We start from the raw sequence: 11607 nt of genomic DNA on the forward strand, positions 1-11607 counted from the left end.
GCAAACATGTGGACAATGGGGAGCCGGTTGATATTGTATATCTGGATTTTCAGAAGGCGTTTGACAAAGTGCCGCACGAAAGACTCCTGAAGAAATTGCAGAGTCATGGAATCGGAGGTAGGGTATTATTATGGATTAAGAACTGGTTGAAAGATAGGAAGCAGAGAGTAGGATTGCGTGGCCAGTATTCTCAGTGGAGGAGGGTAGTTAGTGGGGTCCCGCAGGGGTCTGTGCTGGGTCCGTTGCTTTTTAATGTATTTATAAATGACCTAGAGATGGGAATAACTAGTGAGGTAATTAAATTCGCCGATGACACAAAATTATTCAGGGTCGTCAAGTCGCAGGAGGAATGTGAACGATTACAGGAGGACCTTGCGAGACTGGGAGAATGGGCGTGCAAGTGGCAGATGAAGTTCAATGTTGACAAGTGCAAAGTGATGCATGTGGGTAAGAGGAACCCGAATTATAGCTACGTCTTGCAAGGTTCCGCGTTAGGAGTTACGGATCAAGAAAGGGATCTGGGTGTCGTCGTCGATGATACGCTGAAACCTTCTGCTCAGTGTGCTGCTGCGGCTAGGAAAGCGAATAGAATGTTGGGTGTTATTAGGAAGGGTATGGAGTCCAGGTGTGCGGATGTTATAATGCCGTTGTATCGCTCCATGGTGCGACCGCACCTGGAGTATTGTGTTCAGTACTGGTCTCCGTATCTCAAAAAAGATATAGTAGAATTGGAAAAGGTACAGCGAAGGGCGACGAAAATGATAGTGGGGATGGGACGACTTTCCTATGAAGAGAGGCTGAGAAGGCTAGGGCTTTTCAGCTTGGAGAAGAGACGGCTGAGGGGAGATATGATAGAAGTGTATAAAATAATGAGTGGAATGGATCGGGTGGATGTGAAGCGACTGTTCACGCTATCCAAAAATACTAGGACTAGAGGGCATGAGTTGAAGCTACAGTGTGGTAAATTTAAAACGAATCGGAGAAAATTTTTCTTCACCCAACGTGTAATTAGACTCTGGAATTCGTTGCCGGAGAACGTGGTACGGGCGGTTAGCTTGACGGAGTTTAAAAAGGGGTTAGATAGATTCCTAAAGGACAAGTCCATAGACCGCTATTAAATGGACTTGGAAAAATTCCGCATTTTTAGGTATAACTTGTCTGGAATGTTTTTACGTTTGGGGAGCGTGCCAGGTGCCCTTGACCTGGATTGGCCACTGTCGGTGACAGGATGCTGGGCTAGATGGACCTTTGGTCTTTCCCAGTATGGCACTACTTATGTACTTATGTACTTATGATGGTGTCCAGGCTGGATGCCCAGGTGCCTTCATTCTTCTGTCATCGGAGAGAGGGTGATTCAGCAGGGCTGGTTGTTCTATTGCATCCTTGGCCGGAGGACGTTCTTCGATAGTGTTTCCTCCATGGCCTCTCTGCAGCCGAGTTCTTTTCAGATCGCTGTCCACTGGGGTCGAGTCATTCTGGTAGCTCCGGATTAACCACTGCGCCCTTGGTATGCGGCTATAGTGAGGCTCCTGGTGGTGCCTTCGTTTTGGATCTGCTTGACTCCGGGCTCTTCGTTCTGGGTCCGCTCCTGAGTGGATGAGCCCACTCGCTTTGGTCTTACAGCCTGGTGTTTTGAGAGGTCGACTTTGGACGCTATGGTTACTGTTCTGTTGCGATCTTGTATGTGGTCCACGGTCCACTGCAACCGCATATTCTCAGGTGTTGAAGATTTTTTGAGTCTGGTTGTGGCCCATGCTTAGTCTTCATTGTGGGCGTCTGTTCCTCAGCAGTTGAGTTCTTTCTGCAGGATGGGTTGCAGAAGGACCTGGCCTGGCCTTGCACTCGGAGGTGGTGCATTTCTTGCAGAGTGCTTTGCTCCTCCACTGCTGCGACCTTCTCCCTGAAACCTCGTTCGTATTCTCCGAGTCTAGCTTGGGGTTCCTTGTCTACCGAGCATTGCTTCTAACTCCTTTTGTTCCTTTGCAGAATGCTTCACCTAGGAACTTACAAGTAGTGTTCTTGGTAGCGAATTCTTCGGCACGGAGAGTGTCTGAATTTTTAGTACAGCCATTCCAAGCTGTTTATTCTGCAATTTGCTGAGTTTGGAGTGACCTTGCTTTCGGTTCCTTCTTTCTTTTTCGGCTGTGGTTTGGCTTTTCTTTTTCAGCCTCTCTTTCTTCCCTTTCGGGAGGGGGATTTTCACACGGAGTACATGACGCTTCATCTTCTGGATGTTCAGAGGGCTCTCCAGTATTTGCAGATGTTGCATGTTTTTCATCATTCAGATCGTCTCTTTGTTGCTGGTTCTTGCCGTGGGACGACAGCCTCTGGTCTGATCTGATTTTTTTCTCATTGGATTACAGATAATTTGTGGATTTTTTGGAAAGGTTGCATCCCGCTAGTGGCATTTCAGGCTCATTTCACAAGTTTGCTATCTACTTCTTGGGCGGAACGGGTGTGCTTTCACTATTTAGATGCTGCCTTTGCAGCGGCGGTTCTGTCTTGGGGAGCGGTGACTTCCCACCCTACTTAGGGATTGCTTTGGTACATCCTACCAGTTCTTAGATTCATCTGCTGCATACGCTAAGGAAGGTAAAATTATGCCTTACCTGCTGATAATTTTCTTTCCTTTAGTAGCAGCAGATGAATCCAGGATCCTGCCCTTTGTCAGCCGCACTTGTTTTGTCTATCTGTTCTTGTTCTGGTCTTTAGTTTAAAAAAAAAACAAAAAAAAAAAGGAGAAGAGGCAAGAGAACAGAAACCACTGAAGAGGACTCCATCGCAGTCGTGGATTCTCTTAAATCAGACTGACAAGTTTCTGTTTTGTATGGTTGATGAGGAAGGCTTCCTGGTTTCTTGTCTGATTCTGCTTGGTGATGAGACTACTGAGGTGAAGGAGGAGCTGGCTGGCTGGTATCACTGCCTTCAGCTTTGTAATATCTATCTCCATCTGCTGGTAGATGGACACAACCCACCAGTTCTTGGATTCATCTGCTACTAAAGGAAAGAAAATTATCAGCAGGTAAGGCATAAATTTACCTTCCCACCTTTAACTTATCCACTGCCGTCCTGTCTGACACAATGTCTAGTCTTATAGAAAGGTCTCTTGAACCGACTTCTCAATATAATGCTTTTCAGACATGTGTGGATCTCTTCAAATTCATTAGAAAACTTAATATCATGCACTCATTCTTAGGTACCACTCCAAGCATTGACTTCTCTGTTGTCAAAAAACCTTCAAAATGAATACCTCTAGGTTCGGTTGATCTGCTCATTTAGGCGTTTAACAAATGCATACATCAAGATGTAGAAATAATGGAGCATGAGAAAAAACAACGTTTCTACAACCTAACCAAAAAAGAGATTACAGCAGTACAATCACTGGCTACCAACACTGATATAGTGATTAAGCCTGCAGGCAAAAGAGGAGGCAGGAGAGAGAAGAGATGGTATCAGTGTGTTTTTTTTAAATTTGGTCAGTGACCTCTTCAATCTTCTCTCCAAAAAGGTTATCCCCCCCGGCAAGGGGCATCCGCCAATCTCTGCTGAACAGAATATTCCAAGTCAGAAACACGCAGCTATGAGAATCTGCGCATTGAGCAGAGATCCTGGATGCCACATCAAAAGTGTCGTAAGTGCCCCTGGCCAAGAACTTTTGACATGCCTTCTGCCGCTTGACCAATTGGCAAAAAGGCTCAGTGTGCTCCGGAAGGAGCATATCGACCAAGTCAGACAGCTGTCGCACCGAGTTTCACAAGTAGACGCTCGTGAAGATCTAGTAGGACTGTATACAGGAGATGAGCACTGAAGTCTGGTACATCTTCCTCCCAAAAGAATCCAGGGTTCTAGCTTCTCTGCCTGGGGGCGCCGAGGCATACTCCCCAGTACTGGCTCTTTTGAGAATGGACTCCACCACCATGGAATTGTGAGATAAATAAGGCCTAACAAAACCAGGTTCACTGAATATCACCTGATAGCAGCTAGCAAATATTTATAACAGCCAAAGTAACCAGCTATCGGTTCATTTTCAGCCCCATGTTAGCGGCTATATTTGGCCGAGTAATTATGTAGGATATCTTTGACCAGTTAGAAGATAACTGGCTAAGTTTGAATATCAACATAGCTGGTTATCTTCTAACCAGCCAAAATACATAGCAACATAGTAGATGACGGCAGAAAAAGACCTGCGCGGTCCATCCAGTCTGCCCAACAAGATAAACTCACATGTTCTACTTTTTGTGTATACCTTACCTTGATTTGTACCTGTCCTTTTCCGGGCACAGACCGTATAAGTCTGCCCAGCACTATCCCCGCCTCCCAACCACCAGCCCTGCCTCCCACCACCGGCTGTGGCACAGACCGTATAAGTCTGCCCAGCACTATCCCCGCCTCCCAACCACCAGCCCTGCCTCCCACCACCGGCTCTGGCACAGACCGTATAAGACTGCCCAGCACTACCCCCCCCCTCCCAACCACCAGTCCCGCCTCCCACCATCGGCTCTGGCACAGACCGTATAAGTCTGCCCAGCACTATCCCCGCCTCCCAACCACCAGTCCCGCCTCCCACCACCGGCTCTGGCACAGACCGTATAAGTCTGCCCAGCACCATCTCCGTCTCCCGCCACCGGCTTTGCCACCCAATCTTGTCTAAGCTCCTTAGGATCCATTCCTTCTAACTAGAACTAGACTAGATATTCAATGCCGGTTACCAGAAATGGACCAGCATTGAATATCGGGGTTTAGTGGGGATTGCGGGAGCTAGACTAACTCTCGCGTCTGAATATCGGCCCCACTGTAAACTGGCTTGCCCTCCAGCACACCAACAGCACAAGAGCAACTGTTGCACCCGCCCCCGTGAAACCGCATCTAGTGTTGCTGCCATCAACTCCAACACCTGGACATAATCCCAGACACGTGGAAGGGAAGACTGCAGCAGGCAGTGAATCTGAGTCTGAAGCTTGCTTTGCCTCTGGTTCATCAAGAAGACCTTGCCTTGCTATGTGTCAAAATGAGCTCACCGTGAGTGCTGCATTCAGTTCTGATTGCCATACCTCAAAAAAGATAAAGCAGAATTACAAAAAGGTTCAAAGAAGAGTGACCAAAATGATAAAAGGGATGGAAGTCCACTCCTATGAGGAAAGGCTAAAGAGGTTAGGGCTCTTCAGCTTGGAATAGAGACGGCTGAGGGGAGATATGGTAAAAGTGAATTGATTTTTCACTCTTTCAAAGAAGTAGGACTATGGGACGCTCAATGAAGTTACATGGAAATACTTTTAAAACAAACAGGAGGGAATATTTTTTCGCTGAATGAATCACTAGGCTCTGGAACTCGTTGCCAGAGGATATGATAACAGCGGTTAGCATAGGGTTACCATTTTGTGTCCTCTGAAAAAGAGGACACATGTCACGCCCCCTACCCCGCCCCGCCACGCCTCATACCCCGCCCCTGCCACGCCCCCTTCGGGTCCTCGTTCCGCCCCTCTATTCCCCGCCCCCCGTCACATGGTTCCCCCCCTCACTTACTATCTAGCCCTGGTGGTCTAGTAGGGTCTTCTCTTCGGGGCAGGAAAGAGCCCCCTCTTTCCTGCCCGGAGCGCTGCCTGTCCTTGCCTGCTGCATCCTCCTCGGTCTGGCTGGAGATTCAAAATGGCCACCGAGAGTTGAAGTGGCCTCGCGAGAGTTCAACTCTCGGCGGCCATTTTGAATCCCCAGCCAGACCGAGGAGGATGATAGACAGGGGAGGCAGCGCTCCAGGCAGGAAAGAGGGGGCTCTTTCCTGCCTCGAAGACGTCACTAGACCACCAGGGAACATGGTAAGGAAGGGGAGGGGACGGGAGTAGGGTTACCACGGCGCCGATCGCTTGCCCACACGCATGCGCCTGCCCGCACCCGCGCCCACGTTTGTCCAGAAATCCGGACAAACGTGGGTGCAGGCAAAATCCGCCGGACGCCCCGGACATGCCCTCAAAAAGAGGACATGTCCGGGGAAATCCGGACGAATGGTAACCCTAGGTTAGCATATCTGGGTTTAAAAAAAGGTTTGGACAAGTTCCTGGAGGAGAAGTGCATAGTCTGCTATTGAGGTAGACATGGGGAAGTCACTGCTTGCCCTGGGATTGGTAGCATGGAATTTTGCTACTATTTGGGTTTCTACCAGGTACTTGTGACCTGGATTGGCCACTGTTGGAAACAGGATACTGGGCTACATGGACCAGTGGTCTGACCCAGTATGGCTATTCTTATGTTCTTATGAAAAGATCCCCTAAATTTCCATGTGGGTGTTTTGTAAATTGGGTGGGGGTTGTATTTTCTTTTTATCCAAAGCAGGTCTTTGAATTCCTAGATGCTAGAGTGGACTCCCAGGGCAGCTGAGGGGGGGGGGGCGTGGGGGCAAGATTCCTCTGTGCCTAGCCCGGTTCCTGCAGCCCAGGTGAGATCCATTGTCTTTCCCTCTCCGCCACCCCCAGTTCTCTACTTGTCTGGAGTCATTGAACAGCAAGCAGTAGTGATTAAGAGACACTGGTGTGCCGGCTATGGGTCCTTCTTTCTGCCAAGTCCCACCTATGCGGAAACGGGAAGTTAATTCACAGGAAGCAGGACATGGCAGGAAGAATGACCCATGGCCAGCAGAGCCGTATTTCTCGATCACTGCTGTCTGCCATTCATTGACTCCAGGCAAGTAGAGGAATGGTGGGGGGGGGGGGGGGCAGCGGCAGGGGGAGAGTGGACTGTGGTAGTGGCAAAGGGGCATTGACAGCGGACCCCTTAACATTATTTGCCCTAGGCCCAGCTTTGTCTCTCGGCAGCCCTGAGGACTCCATTGTGGTAGTGTTAAATTCACAACAGTTCTTCAGCTGTGAATTGAACTAGGGTTGCTATTAAATACATCTAAGGAAAACATTTTTCTTTAGATAACCATACTTTTTTTCCCCTTTAAACTGCCAGATATTTTTGTAGCCTAATATTGAGATGAATATTTCCTTTCTAGATAAGTTTTCCTTTACTTTGATTTTTTATATGCTTGTTGTTTTCCTATATCATTGAGGTATTGATGTCTTGAGTGTGAATGTTAAAAAGTTTTATAAAGAATTTCTAAAAAAGAGCTACTTAAAATGAGTGGATGTTGGAATCATCCCTGATTAAAAGAAAAAAATCTTTGCTTACCATTTTTTTTTTTTTTTTTTGCATTTTGGGTAAAATTTGGGCACTAGGCCCCCATGTTGGGAAAAAAAGATGTTACCATTATTTAAGGAGGCTCAGTCGAGAATTTAATCTCCTTCAAAATATGTATCTTCTTTAGCTGCATGTACCCGTGCAACTGTTTTCAAGAGAAGTTCATGTTTAAATAAGAGCTTTTCTGTTTAGAAATGTGTGATGAATTATTATGGCACTTGAACTGTAACACAAATTACTTGCAAATACCTCCCACCAGGATTAGATGCTTTGAACCTCATCTGGCTCAGCCCCAAATTTTCAAAATGGTGAGGGAAGTGATAGCAGAAAATACATGCCAGCAGTGAACTGTTTGTGTGAGAGGAGAAAACACCCACACTCATCCCCAGTCCTGTACTCATCACCAGAAATCCTGCAATAGCCTGTAACCACAGCCTTGAACTTAGGAATTAAAAGCTGAAAGGTCATTTTTCATGACCATGAGTCTGAACCGATTTCAATAGCAGGCAAGGAATCTGTTAAACAAAAGCAAAGTGATTGTGGAACTGAGATAATGAATTTACCTCTCTCTTGCAAGCTTTATATTTTGTTACATTTGTACCCCGTGCTTTCCCACTCATGGCAGGCTCAATGCAGCTTACATGGGGCAATGGAGGGTTAAGTGACTTGCCCAGAGTCACAAGGAGCTGCCTGTGCCTGAAGTGGGAATGGAACTCAGTTCCTCAGGACCAGAGTCCACCACCCTAACCACTAGGCCACTCCTCCACTGGTGCTACTAATTGAAGTCAGCCCTTGCAGATCACCAATGTGGCCGCGCAAGCTTCTGCTTCTGTGAGTCTGACATCCTGCACGTACGTGCAGGACGTCAGACTCACAGAAACAGAAGCCTGTGCAGCCTTCTACATGGAATGTTGCTAGTGGAATAGCAACATTCCATGTAGAATCTTCAATAGTATCTATTTTATTTTTGTTACATTTGTACCCTGCACTTTCCCACTCATGGCAGGCTCAATGTGGCTTACATGGGGCAATGGAGGGTTAAGTGATTTGCCCAGAGTCACAAGGAGCTGCCTGTGCCTGAAGTGGGAATTGAACTCAGTTCCTCAGGACCAGAGTCCACCACCCTAACCACTAGGCCACTCCTCCACTCTAAATGCAGATTTTTAATGTTTCTATATACCCTTGCAAAAGTAAGTATCAGCAGCCACGAACTATGTAATAAGTTTTCCTTGGACTATTCAATACATCTTGTGAGCAGCTTTGGCAAGCCCTGCCTCCTTCATCAGGTCTTTGGAAATAGCACAGTTACCTGGATTAGAGGGACAGCTAGGCCACTGTAACTGTATTGTTTCCTCAATAACTAATCTAAAAAAAATAATACTTTTATAACACAAATACCTTGTAAGTTCTATGCAGTTTACATATGAAAGAAGCCCGGGATACCTGAGAAGATACATTAAAAATATATAAGAAAACATTAAAATAAAATGATCCATCCTATTCCTTAAGTATTTGAGTACAACCTACAAGTTGACCTAAAATCAGACATGGCTTGAACAACCAGACTAAACTGCACAAGAGTGAAACAGTGTGAGACAGAGACAGCAGGTTAATCTGTATTGTTTGTACTGTTATCTCTGACCTGGAGGGGAGAGGGGTGAAGGGCCGGTGTTTGGGTCTCTGGCGCCCCTATGCAAACTATTGGTTGGCGCCCCCACCCCCTGGTCCAGCATTTCCTTTCTCTCTTCTCCCACCCCGCACCCTTTTTCAGCCCAGTGCCTTAAAAGGTAAAGAGCAAACGTTTTGTTTTTTTACTTGACAGCTTTTTAAATTTATTTGAAAGCTTCCCATATGTAGATTATATAAATATCATGAAATAAAATTGAATATCACTAAAACTGCTTACAAAAAAGTATTGTAGCTGGTGGAAACAGCACTAATAAAGGCTATATTTTGTGCTCCGTTTTCTACACTGTTCTATAAATTCAACTGAGTGAAGGACGTCCAAAAAGGCCGTTTTTATTATTGCGGGGGGGGGGGGGGGGGAGGACGTCCAAAAAGCACGTCTTTTTGGATGGACGTCCTCAACTGTACTCTCCTGCTAGGATCGAGCCGCATCGGAGCCTTCCTGCAGCAGGCCGTGGAGGGGGTGAGCGACATGGCATCTTCCTTTCCCGGCAGGCGCAGGGACGGCCACAGGCATAGCGAAGGTACCATAACTTAAAAAAAAAAAAAAATTTAAATCCCTCACGAGGACTTGGGACACGCAGCTTCTTCTTTTTTTTTTTTTACATGGGTGTTAGGCGCTTTTTGGACGTATTTGACATGCGCAGAGCAGCCAGCATAACGCTTGGCTGCTCTACGCATGCTCGACCGGCCGACTGGTTACCGATGGAATAGAGAATGCAAGTGAGCTACAACGAGTAGCTCATTTGCATTCCTTTTCCTTGATGCATGCCCGTTCCTTACCGATTCGCTAAGGGAATCGGTAAGGGAAGGTCTTTAATGATTTTTTAGTTCATCTTGGCCTGAGTGGAGTGGAACAGGCAGATGTGAATCGCTTGTTTACTCTTTCCAAAAATATTAGGACTAGGGGGCACACAAAGAAGCTACTAAGTAGTACATTTAAAATGGAGAGAATATTTCTTCATTCAATGAGTAACTAAACTCTGGAATTCACTGCCAGAGAATGTGGTAAAATCGGTTAGCTTAGCGGGGTTTAGAAAAGGTTTGGGTTCAGAAAAAATAACATGATATCCAAACCTTTTGGATAATTTCCTAAAAGAAAAGTCTATAAGGCATTATTAGGATGGACTTGGGTAAATCCACTGTATAGTCTAGATAAGCAGCGTAAAATCTGTTTTGCTGTTCTGGGATCTTGCCTGGTACTTGTGACCTGGATTGGCCACTGTTGGAAAAAGGATACTGGACTTGATGGACCTTCGGTCTGTCCCAGTATGGCAATGCTTATTATGTTCTCTTTCCTATCATGAATTTGTAGTTCCTTTCAAATAATTGTGTTATTGGTTTGACTCTGTAAACCACATGGATCTGCCAGTTAGGCAAGGCAGTATAGTAAGTCTAAATAAACTGCATAGTGTGTTACAGGAACGGAAATAGGCAAGAGCTGCACATTGCAGTTAACACACAGTACGTTAGGTGTATATTTGCTTGGATTTTGCTCACACCTTTTTCAGTAGTAGCTCAAGGTGAGTTACATTCAGGTACACTGGATCAATGGCGTAGCCAGACTTCGGCGGGAGGGGGGGTCCAGAGCCCGAGGGGAGGGAGTACATTTTAGCCCCCCTCCCGGCACTGTCGCCCCCCCCGCCACCGCCGCCACCAGCACCACCACCAACAACAACTTTGACCCCCCCCTGCCGACGACCCGCCCGCTGTCGCCTACCTTTGCTGACAGGGTACCCCAACCCCCGCCAGCCGAAGTCTTCTTTCTTCGTCTTGTTTCTGAGTCTGATGTCTTGCACATACAACGGCAGGTTGGCGGCGGGAGGGGGGGTTGAAAGGGTCATCGGCAGGGGGGTCCAGGGCCAAATCTACGGGGGCCCAGGCCCCCGTGGCCCCATAGTAGCTACGCCCCTGCACTGGATATTTCTCTGTCTTAGGAGGGCTCACAATCTAACTTTGTATAGATAGCGTGAAGGCACTTAATGCCTCCTACGCATGCTAAAGTACTTTGCTGTGTACCAACTGAATGGGAACTCGTTGGGAGCACTGCCAACAGCACACAGCCACAGTAATTTGAGTGGTTATCATGCGATAAGTGCAAAATTTTACCAAATAGGTCCCTAAGCGTGATAGATATATTGAACTATTAGATTGCACTGTCCGCAGATCTCAAATGATGGATTTTACAGTTTAAGCAAGGGGTGTCACTATCCCAAAATAACAGGTATTACTGTGGTTCACCACTAGGAGTCAGTACAGATAGCAACTGGTAGTAAATTACATGGTTCAGTCACTAGGAGGGGCATTTTCGATATGATGTCTAAGTCCGACTTTGGACGTTTTGCAAAAAACGGCCAAAATCTGAATAGGGAAGAAGGTAATCTTCAAAAAAGAAAAACGTCTATCTTTTTTTTTTTTTCGAAAATACTGTTTTCAACAAGGTTTTGTGATTTGGACATTTTGTTTGTTGGTCTATTTTCGAAAAAAAAAAAAAATGTCCAAGTGCAAAACGCACAAAATCAAGCCATTGGGATGTAGGAGGAGCCAGCATTTTTAGTACACTGGTCCCCCTGACAACCCAGGAAAGCAATAGGGCACCTTAGGGGGCTCTGCAGTGGACTTCATAAAATGCTCCCAGGTACAAATCTCACTACTACTACTACTTGACATTTCTAAAGCGCTACTAGGGTTACACAGCGCTGTACAATTTAGCATAGAAGGACAGTCCCTGCTCAAAGGAGCTTACAA

The sequence above is a fragment of the Microcaecilia unicolor genome, chromosome 5, assembly GCF_901765095.1.
Source record: "Microcaecilia unicolor chromosome 5, aMicUni1.1, whole genome shotgun sequence".
Classification (NCBI taxonomy): domain Eukaryota; kingdom Metazoa; phylum Chordata; class Amphibia; order Gymnophiona; family Siphonopidae; genus Microcaecilia; species Microcaecilia unicolor.